The sequence below is a fragment of the Oncorhynchus tshawytscha genome, linkage group LG19, assembly GCF_018296145.1.
Source record: "Oncorhynchus tshawytscha isolate Ot180627B linkage group LG19, Otsh_v2.0, whole genome shotgun sequence".
Taxonomy (NCBI): Eukaryota; Metazoa; Chordata; class Actinopteri; order Salmoniformes; family Salmonidae; genus Oncorhynchus; species Oncorhynchus tshawytscha.
In genome coordinates this window covers 18,409,411-18,430,607 of record NC_056447.1, presented here as the reverse complement: position 1 = coordinate 18,430,607, position 21,197 = coordinate 18,409,411, and the positions used below count along the sequence as shown (strand labels likewise).

Sequence of the window (21,197 nt, the reverse complement as noted above, 5' to 3'; positions counted from 1 at the left end):
CAATGGATTCCCATGCCGCAGCTAATATAATAGCTGCAGGTCAAAGTAGGCACTGCAGCGGGCATTACGAACAGTGTTGGTTAACCCAGGAGAAATAGAGCTGGCCTCATTAACTAACATAGTCCTCCTGCTCCCAGAGGTCTTCATTTAGAGGACACCTTGTTTCAGGACATTCAATTCTCTCATTAATATGTCATCACAGCACAGGCCTTCCCATGACATCCACAGTGCCAGGTAGTGAAGAAATACAGTACCGAGGTTAGACACTGCTGTGCCAATGTAGATCATAAACAATGAACAGAGTTGGTGTTACAGTAGGTAGCAGTTGACACTACCAATGCTGGTGCTGACTGACTGGCTGGCTGACTGACTGACTGGCTGACTGACTATGGCTGTCTGACTATGGCTGACTAGAGACATTGTGTAAACAGACACCTGTTTTTTATTTTTTTTATTTCACCTTTATTTAACCAGGTAGGCTAGTTGAGAACAAGTTCTCATTTGCAACTGCGACCTGGCCAAGATAAAGCATAGCAGTGTGAACAGACAACACAGAGTTACACATGGAGTAAACAATTAACAAGTCAATAACACAGTAGAAAAAAAAGAGAGTCTATATACATTGTGTGCAAAAAGCATGAGGAGGTAGGCGAATAATTACAATTTAGCAGATTAACACTGGAGTGATAAATGATCAGATGGTCATGTACAGGTAGAGATATTGGTGTGCAAAAGAGCAGAAAAGTAAATAAAAAAAACAGTATGGGGATGAGGTAGGTAAAATTGGGTGGGCTATATACCGATAGACTATGTACAGCTGCAGCGATCGGTTAGCTGCTCAGATAGCAGATGTTTGAAGTTGGTGAGGGAGATAAAAGTCTCCAACTTCAGCGATTTTTGCAATTCATTCCAGTCGCAGGCAGCAGAGAACTGGAACGAAAGGCGGCCAAATGAGGTGTTGGCTTTAGGGATGATCAGTGAGATACACCTGCTGGAGCGCGTGCTACGGGTGGGTGTTGCCATCATGACCTGTCACACAGGGTCCCTGGTCACAGCTCACCCTTTATGGTTAGTCTCCACAGACATGACTGACACACTCAATGACCGCACGACCCCAACCAGCAGCAGCAGCTATGTGCTCCAGTACTGCCCTACTCCACTATGCCCTAGTCCAAGAATATAACTTATAAATGCTTCATGAGCTTAGTTCAACTGTCATACCCCATTAGAATCCAACACATGAGCCTGTTTTACTCCATTGTTTATAAACAATGTCATTGTCAACAAACACTGTACAGCCTCAAAACATGGTAAAAAATATATAGCATTTTGATATCCTGGATGGTCAGTCGTTTTATCCATAGCCATAGTCTATGAATTTGAGAGTGGTTACATTTCTACAGATTCATCCCTCAGCTTTTTACCAAAACACTGGCAGGGTGTCACTTTGTTATTGTTTGAACGGCAGATGATCCCTTTAACCTAGGCTGACAGATGTGAGGGGGGTAGGGTGGGCTGGTCAGATAAACAGAATGAGAGAGAGAGTCAGATAGAGACATTGAGAGAGAGGGATGGAGAGATTGAGACAGAGAGCGACAGCGAGGCAGTGAGAGGCAAAGAGAGACAGAGAGAGTGACAGAAAAACCGATCAACATAGGGAGACAGAGAGAGTGACAGAAAAACAGATCAACATAGGGAGACAGAGAGAGTGACAGAAAAACCGATCAACATAGGGAGACAGAGAGAGTGACAGAAAACAGATCAACATAGGGAGACAGAGAGAGTGACAGAAAAACAGATCAACATAGGGAGACAGAGAGTGACAGAAAAACAGATCAACATAGGGAGACAGAGAGAGAGAGAGAGAGAGAGAGAGAGAGAGAGAGAGAGGGTGAAGAGGGAGAAAGGACGCCAGGCGGTTCCTACGGTAACAGCAGTGCTTTGTCCCAGAGGTCAACCAAGACTGCTGAGGAGGGCACTGCACACACTGCACCGAGGACAAGCAAGGTCATCTGCATTCGTGTGTGTGCGTGCATGCAAGTTCGTGTGTGTTAGGGTTGTGAGGGGGAGGGCTCTGGTCTAACAAAATACCTCTCCCATCAGCCACTGGGATAGCCAAAATCGGGAGGGGAAAACATTCCAAAACAACAATCTACCACCACTGCAAGAGTCTCAGAAAGTTGTACTAGGAACAGAAAACAGAGAAAGGTGTACTAGGAACAGAAAACAGAGAAAGGTATACTAGGAACAGAAAACAGAGAAAGGTGTACTAGGAACAGAAAACAGAGAAAGGTGTACTAGGAACAGAAAACAGAGAAAGGTGTACTAGGAACAGAAAACATAGACAGGTGTACTAGGAACAGAAAACATTGAAAGGTGTACTAGAAACAGAAAACAGAGAAAGGTGTACTAGGAACAGAAAACAGAGAAAGGTGTACTAGGAACAGAAAACAGAGAAAGGTGTACTAGGAACAGAAAACAGAGAAAGGTGTACTAGGAACAGAAAACAGACAGATGTACTAGGAACAGAAAACATAGAAAGGTGTACTAGGAACAGAGAAATGTGTACTAGGAACAGAGACAGGTGTACTAGGAACAGAAAACAGAGATCAACATGCAGTCTGGTTGGTCTAATACCCCTGCTTTAGTATCAATGTGCAGGCATTATGCGCTGTCTCCACTGCAGAGCCCTGAGACAGCCTGTAAAGCAGTCCCCATGTTGTGGGAGAGCTGTTATAGGGGCAAGTTCTAAACATGACCCAGGCATGCAGACTGCAGACAGGTAGAGGACTTCTAGTCAGAGCTGTGTAAAATAATTGTTGCCAAGCTGTGCTTTTATGGTTCAGCTGAATTATTGACTGCGGTCTCATAGTGCAGAGTGCTGGTAGAATATACAGGATGGTATACAGTGGCTTGCAAAAGTATTCATCCCCCCTGGCATTTTTCCTATTTTGTTGCCTTACAACCTGGAGATTTGTATTATTTGATATACACAACTTGCCTACTACTTTGAAGGTGCAAAATATTTGTATATTGTGAAACAAACAAGAAATAAGACAAAAAAACTGAAAACTTAAGCGTGCATAAGACAAACAAGTTTCCCTCAAGAATTTCCCTGTAGCGCCATTTTTTTTCTTCCTTCAATTCTGACCAGTTTCCCAGTCCCTGTCGATGAAAAACATCCCCACAGCATGATGCTGCCACCACCATGCTTCACTGTGGGGATGGTAATTCTCGGGGTGATGGAAGATGTTGGGACTGCGACCAGACATTGCATTTTCCTTGATGGCCAAAAAGCTCAATTTTAGTCTCATCTGACCAGAGTACCTTCTTCCATATGTTTGAGGAGTCTCCCACATGCCATTTGGCGAACACCAAACGTGCTTGCTTATTTTTTCTTTAAGCAATGGCTTTTTTTGGCCGCTCTTCCGTAAAGCCCAGCTCTGTGGAGTGTATGGCTTAAAGTGGTCCTATGGACAGATACTCCAATCTCCGCTGTGGAGCTTTGCAGCTCCTTCAGGGTTATCTTTGGTCTCTTTGTTGCCTCTCTGATTAATGGCCTCCTTGCCTGGTCCATGAGTGTTGGTGGGCGGTCCTCTCTTGGCAGGTTTGTTGTGGTGCCATATTCTTTCCATTTTTTTAATGATGGATTAATGGTGCTCCGTGGGATGTTCAAAGTTTCTGATCTTTTTTTATAACCCAACCCTGATCTGTATTTCGTCTCAACTTTGTCCCTAACCGGTTTGGAGAGCTCCTTGGTCCTCATGGTGCCGCTTGCTTGGTGGTGCTGCAGACTCTGGGGCTTTTCAGAATATACTGAGATCATGTGACACGTAAATAAAGTCCACCTGTGTGCAATCTAACTAATTATGTGACTTATGAAGGTAATTGGTTGCACAAGATCTTATTTAGGGGCTTCATAGCAAAGGGGGTGAAAACATATGCACGCACCACTTTCCGTTTGAAATTCTTTTAATTTCACTTCACCAATTTGGACTATTTTGTGTATGTCCATTACATGAAATCCAAATTTAAAAAACAATTTAAATTACAGGTTGTAATGCAACAAAATAGGAAAAACTTGAAGGGGGATGAATACTTTTGCAAGGCACTGCACATGCTATATATAGAACACACAGAGGGTAGCTACATTAGCCAAAAGGGTTCTTCGGTTGTCACCATAGGAGAACACTCTTTGATTCCAGGTAGAACCCTTTTTGGTTTCCGGTAGAACCCTAAAATGGTTCTACCTGTTCTCCTATAGGGACAGCCGAATAAGCCTTTTAGGTCTTTGTTTTCTAAGAGTGTGTTGCTACGTTCCATTAAAGGTGACCAGGATGTACCCATGTGCTGAAATAGTTAACCAGTCTGAGCCAATACTGATCTAGGACTAAGACAGCCCATGGTTTAGCTTCCCCAAAAGGAGGAAAGAAAACAGTAGACCAACTGTTTTACAAACCTGGCAGCAGACTAACACAGAGGTGTGTACAGGCTTGTTTGCTGCAGGTAGAACACAACTGAACATGCAGTAATATTGCTGAATATAAAACTAAAATAAAGAGTTTCATCACAATTCCGTGGTAGACAACTGCTTATCAAATCATGCTGGTCTTATTCTCAAGGCCAGGGGGGACTGGCCACTTTTCAACATCCATGGATGTTCAGTGTTGATCGGCGCTCAGTGGGTGAGGATGCTGGTTACAGTAAATGGAAAGAGAGGGGGCTCATGGGTAGGTGTCAGTAAGAGCTAGGAGAGGTGGCATTAATTGGAGAGAGCAGTGAGAAGAGAGAATGAGAGAGAGAGAGAGAGAGAGATATGTCTAGACTTTTCATATTCTTGCTTTGACCACCAGACGACAGAAAGAGAAAGAAAACTGTTATGAACTGAATATAATAGTATGTCAGTGGTTCTTGGGGACCTTCAATGCTGCAGACATTTTTTGGTACACTTCCCCAGATCTGTGCCTCAACAAAATCCTGTCTCGGAGCTCTACGGACAATTCTTTCGACCTCATGGCTAGGTTTTTGCTCTGACATGCACGGTCAACTGTGGGACCTTATATAGACAGGTGTGTGCATTTCCAAATCATGTCCAATCAATTGAATTTACCACAGGTAGACTCCAATCAAGTTGTAGAAACATCTCAAGGATGATCAATGGAGACAAGATGCACCTGAGCTCCATTTTGAGCCTCATTGCAAAGGGTCTGAATACTTACAGTTGAAGTTGGAAATGTACATACACCTTTGCCAAATACATTTAAACTCAGTTTTTCACAAATCCTGACATTTGATCCTAGTAAAAATGCCCTGTCTTAGGTCAGTTAGGATTACCACTTTATTTTAGGAATGTGAAATGTCAGATTAATAGAAGAGAGATTCATTATTCTTATTCTTCCATCACATTCCCAGTGGGTCAGAAGTTCACATACACTCAATTAGTATTTGGTAGCATTACCTTTAAATTGTTTAACTTGGGTCAAACGTTTTGGGTAGCTTTCCACAATCTTCCCACAATACGTTGGGTGAATTTTGGCCCATTCCTCCTGACAGAGCTGGTGTAACTGGGTCAGGTTTGTAGGCCTCCTTGCACACACACGCTTTTTCAGTTCTGCTCACAAATGTTCTATAGGATTGAGGTCAGGGCTTTGTGATGGCCACTCCAATACCTTGACTTTGTTGTCTTTAAGCCATTTTGCCACAACTTTGGAAGCATGTTTGGGGTCATTGTCCATTTGGAAGACCCATTTGCGACCAAACTTTAACTTCCTGACTGAACTCTTGAGATGTTGCTTCAATATATCCACCTAATTGTCTCATCCTCATGAGCCATCTATTTTGGGAAGTGCACCAGTCCCTCCTGCAGCAAAACAACCCCACAACATGATGCTGCCACCCCTGTGCTTCACGGTTGGGATGATGTTCTTTGGCTTGCAAGCCACCCCCCTTTCTCTCCAAACATAACGATGGTCATTATGGCCAAAAAGTTATATTTTTGTTTCATCAGACCAGAGGACATTTCTCCAAAAGTACGATATTTGTCCCCATGAGCAGTTGCAAACCATAGTCTGGCTTTTTTATGGCGGTTTGGAGCAGTGGCTTCTTCCTTGCTGAGCAGCCTTTCAGGTTATGTCGATATAGGACATGTTTTACTGTGGATATAAATACTTTTGTACCTGTTTCCTCCAGCAACAAGGTCCTTTGCTGTTGTTCCGGGATTGATTTGTACTTTTTGCACCAAAGTACATTAATCTCTAGAAGACAGAACGGGTCTCCTTCATGGGTGGTATGACAGCTGTGTGATCCCATGGTGTTTATACTTTCGTACTATTGTTTGTACAGATGAATGTGGTACCTTCAGGCATTTGGAAATTGCTCCCAAGAATGAACCAGACTTGTGGAGGTCTACAATTTTTTTCTGAGGTCTTGGCTGATTTCTTTTGATTTTCCCATGATGTTTAGCAAAGAGGCACTGAGTTTGAAGGTAGTCCTTGAAATACATCCACAGGTACACCTCCAATTGACTCAAATGATGTCAATTAGCCTATCAGAAGCTTCTAAAGCCATGACATCATTTTCTGAAAAGCTGTTTAAATGCCTTTAAACAGTCAACTTAGTATATGTAAACTTCTGACCCACTGGAATTGTAATACAGTGAGTTATACGTGAAATAAATTGTCTGTAAACAATTGTTGGGACAATAACTTGTGTCATGCACAAAGCAGATGTCCTAACCAACTTGCCAAAACTATAGTTTGTTAACAAGACATTTGTGGAGTGGTTGAAAAACAAGTTTTAATGACTCCAACCTAAGTGAATGTGAACATCCGACTTCAACTGTATAGCCACGCAGAACACTGAACATCCCCTGTGCCGTTGCGTGCTCTGGAATTGTGAGACAGAACAATATGTCATCGTGAATAGCGAACAAAAGTCAATGCATCTTGGCCCTCACAGCTAACGTCCATTTGGAGAGCATAAGGTGGGGAGTTTTTGAGTCAGTTTGCTCTTGATAGCTAGCAATAGCATTCATTATTAGTTTCACAGTGTTATCTGACAAAGGCATTGATGTGAGTTTCTGTGCCTCTGCCTCCCCACACATTGTTTTCACCATATCAGTTGTGGCCGGTATTATCAAAGCCCATGCAATAGTGTGTGGTTTCATAGCATAGCGGGCTTAGCCATTCACCGCGGGAATGATTCAAGTGTAACGGTCAAGTGCGGCCTCTTCCCACGAACTAAGGGCACTCTCTGGTTGAACTTTAACTTTTAGATTTTAATCATTTTCATTTAGATTAAGGTTACAATGATTGAGAGACAAAGAAGATATTATCATTTATTTATTTTACCAGGATTTTGGAAAGTTTCCCGCGACCCCATTTTCATATCAGTCGACCCCTAGTTTGGGAACTGCTGATCTAACCGTACATTTAATGCCAAACAAACGTTGCCGTTTTAGCCTACCGCCCAATGAGACCTATGCAATTGCAATGGCCAATGTGCATTTTACATACTTCGTATTTCAATGCCACAACAAATATCTTGGTTGTAAACATTTGAGTTGAGAAATAAAAAGTATACATTCAGAAAGCCGGGAACCTTCTCTCTAACTGCGACAACAGGGTAGCTGTGTGTCCCCCCCCCCCCAACTGGCTTTTTAAATGGTATACTATATCAAAACACTTTTTCTCCAGGAATCTTTTTTTCCCCCTGGAAAAAGAGACAGTGTGGCTCGTTTGACACAGCAGTAGGCCCAACTGAAACAGGCACAGGGGAAGGCAGACACTTTCATTACAGGAATCATGAGGATACTGTACTTTACTGTTTGACCAAATCGTGGTTTTAACCTTCCGAAAAAATAGGGCGTTTTGAGTGAGGTGACCATGCAGGACGTGCAGCTCGCAACGATGCGACCAGTAAAAAAAATGTAACTCGTAGAGTCAAGTCAAAGGGTCGCAAAATGCGACAAAAAATGCTATATAGTGTAGTAATTTTGACCAGGGCCAGGATAGGGCTCTGGTCAAAAGTAGTGCACTATGTAGAGAATAGGGGGTGATTTCGAACGCAACCTGTGTTTGCAGTGTTTCCTTTTTCAAATCAAATTTTATTAGTCACATGCGCTGAATACGACAGGTGTAGACCTTACAGGGAATTGCTAACTTACGAGCCCCTAACCAACAACGCACTTTCAAAAAATACAGGTAAGAATAAGAAAAGTAACAAGTGATTAAAGAGCAGCAGTAAAATAACAATAGCGTGGATATATACAGGGGGGTACCGGTACAGAGTCAATGTGCGGGGGCACCAGTTAGTTGAGGTAATATGTACATGTAGGTAGAGTTTTTAAAGTGACTATGCATAGATGATAACAACAGAGAGTAGCAGCGGCTCGGCGTCTGACCGTGCCCAATGAACAAACAGAAGAGTGGCCCTTATCTGAGCCCACTGATACGCCAGCCACCAAAAGCACCCAATCATCTCTAAGGAGACCGGTCAAAGTGCAGTGTACTGGGTGGGATGATAGACACTGCACTGGCTGGGGTATTTTTCAGCAGGAGTTTAGTAGGTTTATGATGGGGTCACCCATGTGATGTGATATCTGAAGGTTCAAAACTACAATACTAATGGGTCGTTTACCTAACTCATGTCAAGGCCACGTTATTAAATGTCAACATGAACTCAATGCTCCTTTAGGCCTACTCTAATGCTCCTTTAGGCCTACTCTAATGCTCATTTAGGCCTACTCTAGTGCTCCTTTAGGCCTACTCTAATGTTCCTTCAGGCCTACTCTAATGCTCCTTCAGGCCTACTCTAATGCTCCTTCAGGCCTACTCTAATGCTCCTTCAGGCCTACTCTAATGCTCCTTTAGGCCTACTCTAATGTTCCTTCAGGCCTACTCTAATGCTCCTTTAGGCCTACTCTAATGCTCCTTTAGGCCTACTCTAATGCTCCTTTAGGCCTACTCTAATGCTCATTTAGGCCTACTCTAATGCTCCTTCAGGCCTACTCTAATGCTCCTTCAGGCCTACTCTAATGCTCCTTCAGGCCTACTCTAATGCTCCTTTAGGCCTACTCTAATGTTCCTTCAGGCCTACTCTAATGCTCCTTTAGGCCTACTCTAATGCTCCTTTAGGCCTACTCTATGGGTTGAGATGAATGGAGGCAGTAGACATATGTCCCAGTTCTACTGCACTGCTGCTAGGTCACTAGGGCTCCACTGTCTGTCACCATCTCAGTCACTTTACTCCATTTACAGAGTAAATCCATCAGGATACATCACCATGAAGAGAATGACATTCATATCCGTAATTATGCATTTATATGTCGTACAGATTACAATTCCGTTACATGGTGGAAATCCACTTCACTTCCTGTGGTTGAATAACCCCAAAATATTTATTCAGAAATCAATGTGTCATATCATAGCTGACAACCCATTCTTTTAGCAGACGTCATTGAATCTTAATTCGTTGCAGACATTGAACAGAGTTTTTGGAAAACGTGGACAAGGTAGGGAGACTTCACTGTTACTGATTTCACTGTTACAAAATGCTGTTACCAAACTTTGCATCTGCATAGTTCTTCCAGTAAATGTGTTTTTGTAAAATGTTCAGTGTAAATTGTTAAAAGTAGTCATTGTTCATGTAGTTGTATGGTTTGTTAAACTTTGAAATCAATGTTTTTTTCCGTTTGGCATACATTTTAAGGAAACATTTTAGTTTAGGCGCAATTGCCCAAATCTATAATCCGGAATAGAAAAATGTGTGAAAAGAAACCTTTATATACAACTTTTCCAGAGTTTACCAAATTGACTCCATATCTCCCTAAATGTGCGCTGGCATCTGGGATCACGTGGTAATCACGCATGGCAACTACTATGGAGTATGGGGACTAGGGATTGAGCACCGGAAAATTGGGATTTAAACATTTATTTTACCGTAGTTCACACATTTTATAACTCGTGACGACTGCTAAGGCATTCTGGGTTATAGATTTGAGTGACGGGACAAGTTTCTTGGAAATAGGTAAACCAGAGGGTTAGTAAGTTTTCGGGGGGGTGTAGCCTTCAGCGTTGGGAGTCCAATGTGTACAGGTCTCCTGCCCATTGCCTCTCCTTCCGGACAATTGTCATGTACAGTCTGCCGCTGGTGCATAGAAGCATTGAGAAATAAAACATTAAACCCCAAACATTACATAAGCTCGTCCACTAGACTTTGTCTCATGACTTGACAGCAGGTCCAGTGTCATTCTGATAATCACTGTAACATTATAATACGTCAGAGAGAGGTCAGAGAGAGGTCATGAACAAAGCAAACACACAAACTGTAACTCTGTACCTTCACACCATAACTCCAACATAGGTGTAAAAATAAAAATAAACATCTTTTTAAACTTGGGACCCGAGTAATAACCTAAATACAGAATAATGGTCTGGAGTCTTTCCTGGGCTTACTTAGGATGTGTCCACACCGGTGCAGATACAGGTGGATATTCAGTTCAGTTGGTATTCTGCTGCCCTGAATGGGCCAGTGTGTAGATATGGCATAGTTAGTGGCGCTGAGAGTACATGGGAACGTCAGGTCACACTGTCCCGTAATGCCAGAAATGTTTAGAGTTGAACCAGTGGCAGCCTTTCTTTCCCCCTCTCTTTCCCTCTCTCTCTCTCCCTGTTGCTCCAAGCAGCACTTGGTAACAACAATGTCCTTAAGCTACACCTCAGCTCTGTGCCAAACTCTTGGCGGCCATGTTGAGCTTATTTCCAAATCAGCCAGCAGGATCAGATGCAGAGCAGCGTTACAAAACAACTCTGTGCTCCTTGCAACTGTACTGTACATTTCAGAGTGGGGAAAGACAAACGGCAGCAATCTATCCCAGCTATTTTATCCACTGGACAGCTGGAGGACTGGCTGAAGAGGAAGCAATTATATGTGTACAGCACAGTCACTCACTACACACTATATTCTCCAGTAAGAGCAACACAATAGCCCTATAAAAGCCAAATACCTCCTATCTTGCCTAACTGAGACATACAGGAGTGTGTCCCTAAAAGGCCACTGTGCCAAGCTGCTCAGGCCTGGAAATTGAGTTGCACAGGAGGTTCTATCTACCAGGGCTATTAATGTGTGGATTGGGTTGGCAGGAGCCCTGGCTAGCAGCTGACAGCCAAATTTCATCAGCCGTTGTCTACACGTGCTCTCTGACTGACTGACGAGGATGGAGTAGCATATGTGACATCGATAAGAATGCTTTACAGTAACGTCTAGGATTTGGCTGATATTGACAGGGTGAGTTGTGTTTCTTCAGAAAGTATTCATACCCCTTGACTTTTTCCACATTTTGCTGTGTAACAGCCAGGATTGTTACAGCCTACACACAATACCCCATAATGTCAAAGTGGAATATGCTTTTTGATTTTTTTTTACAAATGAATTAAAGATAAAAGCTGAAATTTCTTGAGTCAACAAGTATTCAACCCCTTTGTTATGGAAAAGCTAAATAAGTTCAGGAGTAAATATGTGCTTAACAAGTCACATAATAAGTTGCATGGACTCACTCTGTGTGCAATTATAGTGTTCTAACATGATTTTTTAATTACTATCTCATCTCTATCCCAACAATTATCTGTATGGTCCCACAGTCAAGCAGTGAATTTCAAACACAGATTCAACCACAAAGACCAGGGAGGTTTTCCAAGGTCTCACAAATAAGGGCACCTATTGGTATATGGGTAAAAAAAGCAGACATTGAATATCACTTTAAGCATGGGGAAGTTATTGGTTACACTTTGAATGGTGTATCAATACACCCAGTCACTACAAAGACACAATCATCCTTCCTAACTCAGTTGCCGGAGAGGAAGGAAACCGCTCAGGGATTTCATCACGAGGACAATGGTGACTTTAAAACAGTTACAGAGTTTAATGGCTGTAATAGGAGAAAACTGAGGATGGATCAATAACATTGTAGTTACTCCACAATACTAACTTAATTGACAGACTGAAAACAAGGAAGCCTGTACAGCACAAACATAATCCAAAATATGAATCCTGTTTGCAACAAGGCACTAAAGTAATACTGCTAAAAATTTGACAAAGAAATTCACTTCATGTCCTGTATACTAAGTGTTATGTTTGGGGCAAATCCCGATACAATACGTCACCGAGTACCACTCTCCATATTTTCAAGCATAGTGGTGGCTGCATCATTTTATGGGTATGCTTGTCATCGTCAAGGACTAGGGAGTTTTTTTGATTAAAAATAAACAGAATAGCACAGAAAAATTCCTAGAGGAAAACCTTGTTCAGTCTACTTTCCAACAGACACCGGGAGACAAATTCACCTTTCAGCAGGACAGTGACCCAAAAACACAAGACTACCAAGACAACATTGAATGTTCCTGAATGGCCTAGTTACAGTTTTCACTTAAATCGTCTTGAAAATCTATGGCTGTCTAGCAATGATCAACAACTAACTTAACAATGCTTGAAGAATTAAAAAAGAATAATGTGCAAATATTGTACAATCCAGGTGTGCAAAGCTCTGAAAGACTTACCCAGAAAGACTCACAACTGTAATCGCTGCCAAAGGTGGCTCTAACATGTATTGACTCAATGGTGTGAATACTTACGTAAATGTGTATTTCTGTATTTCATTTTCAATACATTTGCTAACATTACGGGGTATTGTGTGTAGATGTTTGACAAAAACAAGTAGTCCATTTTGAATCCAGGCTGTAACACAACAAAATGTGGAATAAGCCAAAGGGTATGAATACTTTCTGAAGGCACTGTAGTTTGCTGTCAGTGCATGAAGGGCAGCATTTGGTCAAGGTCCCTCTTTATTCCGTGGAGCGTGTAAATGGTGGTCATTTGTCACGGATGTGAAGTAAGCTCACCAAATGATTTTCTTACTTGTTTGTAGCACACCCGATGGGCTAAAACAATAGCAGACGCACAACAATGAGCTTTTCTCCCCTTCGGATTACAGCAGGAACAGCATGTGCATGAAAATAAAACTGACAGACAGACAGATACAGAAAGCCCGAGGAGGCTGAGAACAGAACAGGGTCTGACCTCCCGATGTGTGAATTCTGTCTGTTTCTGAGGTGAATACTACAAGGTCAAATGTTGGGAGATGGACATTGGGAGCACTTCTCCCCACTAGACAGCTGTATGGGTCCTGTTACATTTTCCAGTATGACATTGGAGTCTTGTACTACCCCAGTCTGGCTGCCAAGTCAGCCTACATGTTTGTTAGGTTGGAAGCTAGGCATGCAGTGACGTGCGTACAGGCCTGGCGACGGACAGTTGGGTCATTCCACGAATAGAGTGCCTTTTATGTCTCTGAGACATTACATGCTGATCAGACATTTCGCGTTGCGTGCGTGAGCGTTGCAAAATAAATGTACACATACAGACCAGTCAAAAGTTTGGACACACCTACTCATTCAAGGGTCTTTATTTTTACTATTTTCTAGATTATAGAATGATAGTGAAGACATCAAAACTATGAAATAGCACATATGGAATCATGTAGTAACCAGAAAAGTGTTAAACAACTCAAAATCTATTTTATATTTGAGATTCTTCAAAGTAGCCCTCCATTGCCTTGATGACAGCTTTGCACACTCTTGGCATTCTCTCAACCAGCTTCCTGAGGTTGTCACTTGGAACGACTTTTAAATTAACAGGTGTGCCTTGTTAAAAGTACATTTGTGGAATTTCTTTCCTTCTTACACGGAAGCCAAACTGGCTGCGCCCGTGCGCCATCGTGCATACATTTATTTTGTCCCCCCACACCAAACGAGATCACGACACGCAGGTTAAAATATCAAAACAAACTCTGAACCAATTACATTAATTTGGGGACAGGTTGAAAAGCATTAAACATGTATGGCAATTTAGCTAGCTAGCTTGCACTTGCTAGCTAATTTGTACTATTTAGATAGCTTGCTGCTGCTAGCTAATTTGTCCTGAGATATAAAACATTGAGTTGTTATTTTACCTGAAATGCACAAGGTCCTCTACTCAGACAATTAATCCACACATAAAACGGTCAATCGAATTGTTTCTAGTCATCTCTCCTCCTTCCAGGCTTTTTCTTCTCTGGACTTTATATTGCGATTGTCAACTTTCATAAATTAGATGCATTACCGCCACCGACCTCATTTGTCTTTCAGTCACCCACGTGGGTATAACCAATGAGGAAATGGCACGTGGGTACCTGCTTCTATAAACCAATGAGGAGATGGGAGAGGCAGGACTTGCAGCACGATCTGCGTCAGATTTAGAACTGATTTCTATTTTAGCCCTTGGCAGCGCAGATGCTCGTTGGCACGCGCGAGCAGTGTGGGTGCAATAATTGAATAACATAGATTTCTACATTTATTTTGCAACGCTCACAAATGCGACGCGAGCGGTGTAGCCAAGCCTGTTAATGTGTTTGAGCCAATCAGTTGTGTTGTGACAAGTTAGGGGTGGTATACAGAAGACTGTCAAGACCAAGTCGATAATATGGCATATTAACAGCTCAAATAAGCAAAGATAAACATTAGTCCATCAATACTTTAAGACATGAAGGTCAGTCAATACGGAAAATGTCAAGATTTTCAAAAACCATCAAGCGCAATGATGAAATTGGCTCTCATGAGGACGGCCAGAGGAAAGGAAGACCCAGAGCTACCTCTGCTGCAGAGGATAAGTTCATTAGAGTTAACTGCACCTCAGATTGCAGCCCAAATAAATGCTTCACGGAGTTCAAGTAACAGACACATCTCAACATCAACTGTTCAGAGGAGACTGCGTGAATCCCACACCTCCAGGCTGGACCCACACCTCCAGGCTGTGTAAGGGCTATTTGACCAAGAAGGAGAGTGATGTGGTGCTACATCAGATTCCACAATCACCCGACCTCAACCCAATTGAGATGGTTTGGGATGAGTTGGACCGCAGAGTGAAGGAAAAGCAGCCAACAAGTGCTCAGCATATGTGACCCGTTTCAGGAAACTAGGCTTATGTCGCAAGTCACGACTTGCGTGTCAACAGGCATCTGCGTAGCCAGGCGCTAAAATAGAGCTTGGTTCTATTTTACACGCTTGACGCGCTGCACGTCCCACCTCTCCCATCTACGTACATGAGCCCCGGTCCGCCACAGGAGTCGCTAGAGCGTGATGGGAACAAGGACATCCCGGCCAGCCAAACCCTCCACTAACCTGGAGGACGCTGGGCCAATTGAGCGTCACTTCATGAGTCTTCCGGATCTGTAGGGACGCCTCAAGCACTGCAGTGCCTTAGATCGCTGCGCCACTCGGGAGGCACTTAATGGCCACTTTTATAGTCATTTTTGGGAATTGAACTTCTTGAGATGGGAAGTACAGTTGAAGTCGGAAGTTTACATACACTTAGATTGGAGTCATTAAAACGCGTTTAAACAGCTTGGAAAATTATGTCATGGCTTTAGAAGCTTCTGATAAGCTAATTGACATCATTTGAGTACCTGTGGATGTATTTCAAGGCCTACCATCAAACTCAGTGCCACTTTGCTTGACATCATGGGAAAATCAAAAGAAATCAGCCAAGATTTTGTGTGGGTTCATCCTTGGGAGCAATTTCCAAATGCCTGAATGTACCACATTCATCTGTACAAACAATAGTATGCAAGTATAAACACCATGGGACCACGCAGCAATCATACCTCTCAGGAAGGAGACCCGTTCTGTCTCCTAGAGATGAACATACTTTGGTGCGAAAAGTGCAGGTACAAAAGTATCTATATCCAAAGTAAAACGAGTCCTATATCAACATAACCTGAAAGGCCGGTCAGCAAGGAAGAAGCCACTGCTCCAAAACCTCCATAAAAAAGCCAGACTACGGTTTGCAACTGCACATGGGGACAAAGACTGTAGTTTTTGGAGAAATGTCCTCTGGTCTGATGAAACAAAAATACAACTGTTTGGCCATAATGACCATCATTATGTTTGGAGGAAAAAGGGGGAGGCTTACAGGCCGAAGAACACGACCCAACCGTGAAGCACAGCAGTGGCAGCATCATGTTTTGGGGGTGCTTTGCTGCAGGAGGGACTGGTGGAGTTAACCAAATAGATGGCTCATGAGGATGGAAAATTATGTGGATATATTGAAGCAATATCACAAGACATCAGTCAGGAAGGTTAAGTTTGGTTGCAAATGGGTCTTCCAAATGGACAATGACCCCAAGCAAATCCTATAGAAAATTTGTGAGCAGAAGTGAAAAAGTGTGTGCGAGCACATGACCACAAGAATACTTCCAAAGTTGTGGCAAAATGGCTTAAGGACAACAAAGTCAAGGTATTGGAGTGGCCATGACAAAGCCCTGAAAATTTGTGGGCAGAACTGAAAAAGAGTGTGTGAGCAAGGAGGCCAACAAACCTGACTCAGTTTCACCAACTCTGTCAGGAGGAATGGGCCAAAATTCACCCAACTTATTGTGGGAAGCTTGTGGAAAGCTACCCAAAATGTTTGACTCAAGTTAAACAATTTAAAGGCAATGCTACCAAATATTAATTGAGTGTATGTAAACTTCTGACCCACTGGGAATGTGATGAAAGAAATAAAAGCTGAAATAAATCATTCTCTACACTATTATTCTGATATTTCACATTCTTAAAATAAAGTGGTGGTCCTAACTGACTTAAGACATGGAATTTGTACTAGGATTAAAATAAAAAAATAAAAAAACTGAGATTAAATGTATTTGGCTCAGGTGTATGTAAACTTCCGACTTGAACTGTATGTTTGTTATGAAGTTGAAATTGTTTTCTTTATCACAAAATATTAAAATTAGGTGAAATAAATAGTTATTTTGGACCAAATTATTTGATCCAAAAGGCCCTCTATTCGTGGAATGACCCAGTCCATGTAGTTTACTACACACTACTACCGCTGTTGTTTCATCCTGAGGGAGTTGTGATAGGGTTGTGCAACCCTACTAACAGTGCAACCTAAACTAATGGTTGGAGTTGACAAACAAAACTGTTCCTGGGCCAGCGCTTGGACGGCCCTAAATTCACACTAACAGTCTGTTTGCCTCTTAAACACACACACATTACTATTTTGTCAGCTTAAATCATTATATTCATTCTAAACAACATTCATATGCTAAATAGGTTCTAAGATTATTTGAACTGCGACAGTTTCCCATATATATGTCTCTCTTCACAACACGGGTCAGTTTGACAAAGATTCACACACAGTCCAGTGTAAATGAGCATACAGACTTGCAGCATACAGAACCACTGGAAAACACCAGCACTCCTGACCAACCAAGACTCTTAGATATCACAATTATAAAACAGTCTTAATTAAGCTCCAAGGAATATAGCAGGAACAGCCCTTCTCCATAGTACATTGTTGATAATAGCGCCTGTCCAGAGCAGCTTACATTAAGTTTGGCTATGACCTAGTCCTATAGATGGGACTGAGGAACTTTACCATGGAAGATCTAGGCTGCGTTCCAAATGGCACCCTATTCCCTGCGTAGTGCACTACTTCCCAAATGGCACCCTATTCCCTACGTAGTGCACTACTTCCCAAATTACATGTGTTTTTAGAGGATGTTCAAATTGTATCTCTCTCATAAATCCCTGGAGCTAATCCAATGGTTACTAGAGAGAGCGGGACAAACATAGAGGGAACAACAAAGACAGATAGAGAGTGACAAAGAGAAAGCGAAAGAGACTTCTCTGTTATTTACTGTTGTAAGGTGTCCTCCAAGGACCTTAGTTTGTCAAAACTCTTGTAAAAAAAGGTTTGTACCCATAGCGGAACCCTTTTTTGTGCCCTCTATTTAGGGTTCTTCATAGAATCCACTATATATATATATGTTTCTACCTAGAACACTCTATGAAAGGTTCTGCCTAGAACCCTCTATGAAGGGTTCTAACAAGAACCATTGTATCATCTAACGGCTCTTCTTAAGAATCCTCTATGAACGGTTCAATACTAATTTTCCACCATAATTTGCAAATAAATTCATTAAAAATCCTACAATGTGATTTTCTGGATTTTTTTGAATAGTTGAAGTGTACCTATGATGAAAATTACAGGCCTCTCTCATCTTTTTAAGTGGGAGAACTTGCACAATTGGTGACTAAATACTTTTTGCCCAACTGTATATCAGAAGGCCTATTGTTGAGGGCCTAATTATATCCTAACACAGTGGTGTTAGGAAGCCCCTGGTTTACAAGCCACAAGTACGTTTAACACCGGAGCCCAGAGGCATGCGTCGAAATTGCTTCAAAACAGTGTGCTAATAACTTGTATCACTTGTATCATTTTATCAGAAGGACATGTGGAATACTAACAGATTGTATGTTATTTATCTTTCTGTAGCATCAGAGAGAGAGATCATGAGCAGATGGGCTCCCGCATGTTTTTCCAAAAGGTAGATCGAGTAAACTTGGATTTTTCCGCACGGACATATAAAGGATACTACCCTCCACAACGTTACCTTCATTCCAAATCAAAACTCCATACTAAAACCTGATGTTGGACAACATTCCCTGGAAGGATTCCTACTACCAAAGATTCTTATTTCCAAGGTCTATACAGCAAAAGAAGCAGAAGAAACCTGAACACCATCCAACCTGGAACTGAGTGAGCAATGTTTGGTCTGAAGCTACTTTTAAAGGCAAGAAGAAAAATAAATTACAACTATATATTTTACTTTGTAAGGACTGAATGCTAAGTTAAGGCCAGTTCTCTGCTGCCTGTGACTGGAACGAATTGCAAAAGAATTGCAAAAAAAAAAACGAATCGCTGAAGTTGGAGACTTTTATCTCCCTCACCAACTTCAAACATCTGCTGTCTGAGCAGTTAACCGATCGCTGCAGCTGTACATAGTCTATCGGTAAATAGCCCACCCATTTTTACCTACCTCATCCCCATACTGTTTTTATTTATTTACTTTTCTGCTCTTTTGCACACCAATATCTCTACCTGTACATGACCATCTGATCATTTATCACTCCAGTGTTATTAATCTGCAAAATTGTAATTATTCGCCTACCTCCTCATGTCTTTTGCACACAGTGTATATAGACTCCCTCCTTTTTTTTTTTTTTTTTTTCTTCTACTGTGTTATTGACTTGTTTATTGTTTGCTCCATGTGTAACTCTGTGTTGTCTGTTCACACTGCTATGCTTTATCTTGGCCAGGTCGCAGTTGCAAATGAGAACTTGTTCTCAACTAGCCTACCTGGTTAAATAAAAAAATAAAATAAAATAAAAGGACAGAACAGATCAGATCAATTAGCCATGAGGTGTGAAGTGAGGTTTCTCAAAGCCCTTCAACCCAACAATGGCAGGAGAGTTTCACAGCCTCCTCCACCCAAATGCAGAGACCTTTGAAGCCCCTCCCTCTGTGCAGAGGTCATTACAATACAGTACAACCCTGGATTCATCTCTATTTTGAACTGATATGCAGCCAGGACACTTCAATTGTAAATGACCTCAATAAGAAACAATATTGTTGCTTTGATCATATCAGAAGATATCCTTCTCGCAACCCCCAAAAGCCGAAACTGAAGAGATATATCTAGCTAATGACTTCCTTTTCCACATGGAGAATCAATGGTGGACAGAGACTTGCTACATCAGCTAGCTAACTATGATTTTTTTTACAAGGAATCTGCCTCCCGAAAAAAGCTTCTCTCTTTGTGAGTGTGACACCTACTCCCATTGCCTGCTGCACTGCTGTTTGGATTGCAACTGGCGATCTGTTCACCATCTGCCCTGGCCTGTCTCCCGTCTGGTACAGGTACACCTGCCACAATCCCGCCTCTCCCGAGTTTTCACTTGCCTCCAGCACACACGCACTGTTGGGGCGAGTGACTCTGAACTTACAATGGCTAGCCCCAAGTCGTTATATTTTTTTATTGTGCTTTATTTGCCTCGTGACTCTTGCATGCTTTGTTGACTATGAACTTGCTTGTTTACCCAACCGTGGGACAGACTATGTTTGTTCCCACACTCGGGACTCTGGTTACAAGGCCTCCCATCCTATTCTAACCGGCTTTGTATTCATGTTACCTGATGATCCTGCTGTACAATATCTAATGCACATTCAAATGTCATACAAAAATCAACACATCAGAGCACTCCCTGTCCTTTTTTTTTACTAGGCAAGTCAGTTAAGAACAAATTCTTATTTTCAATGACGGCCTAGGAACAGTGGGTTAACTGCCTGTTCAGGAGCAGAACAACAGATTTGTACCTTGTCAGCTGGGGGAATTGAACTTGCAACCTTTCGGTTACTAGTCCAATGCTCTAACCACTAGGCTACCCTGCCGCCCCATCCTCTGCTGTGCCTTGATTGTATTACTGCTGATGATATCTGGAAATGTGCATGTACACCCTGGCCCATCTACTGTTGCTAGCCCCAATTCTGACTTGTGCTCTGATATATGATTCACTGATTTCTGCTTTTGTAAAAGCCTGGGTTTTCTGCACGTTAACACTAGAAGCCTTGATGTTATCCTCACAACTAATCCTGATAGGTATCAGTCTGGTGTTCCCTGTATTGACCTTAGTGATCACTGTTTTACAGCCTGTATTCATAATGTCTGCTCAGTAAAATGGCCTGTCCTGATTTGTCATAGACGCTTCCTAAAAAACTTCAATGAGCAAGCCTTCCTTCATAAACTGGCCTCTGTAAAATGGTATAGAATCAGCTTGGTCCCCTCTGTCGAAGACACATGGACCTTCTTTTTTTACATTTTCAGTGGTATTGTTAACAAACACGCACCCATAAAGAAAATGAGAAATTGAGAAATAGGTGCTCTCAGGCTATCCGGAAGGCCAAAGTTAGTTACTTTAAGGAGCAGTTCTCTCTGTGGGTCTAACCCCAAGAAGTTCTGGAAAACGGTTAAAGACCTGGAGAATAAACCCTCCTCCTCACAGCTGTCCATGTCCCTTAATGTTGATGATGTGGTTGTTACTGACAAGGCTGAGCTCTTGGCTGAGCTCTTTAATCACCACTTCATTAAGTCAGGAGTCCTATTTGACTCAGCCATGCCTCCTTGCCCATCCAACATGTCCTCATCTCCTACCCCTTCTAATGTGACTAGCCTCGATGCTCCTTCCTCTTTTTCCCCCTGCCCCGCTACAAAATTTCTCCCTGCAGGCGGTCACTGAGTCCGAGGTGCTAAAGGAGCTACTTAA

General features: G+C 42.2%; 1 protein-coding gene across 3 annotated transcripts in view; it reads right to left on the bottom strand.

Annotated features, from left to right (window-relative positions):
- LOC112218174 (peroxisome proliferator-activated receptor alpha) overlaps positions 1-21,197 on the bottom strand; it is a 57,718-nt gene that overhangs the window by 22,931 nt on the left and 13,590 nt on the right. The gene's annotated exons all lie outside the window — the stretch shown is intronic.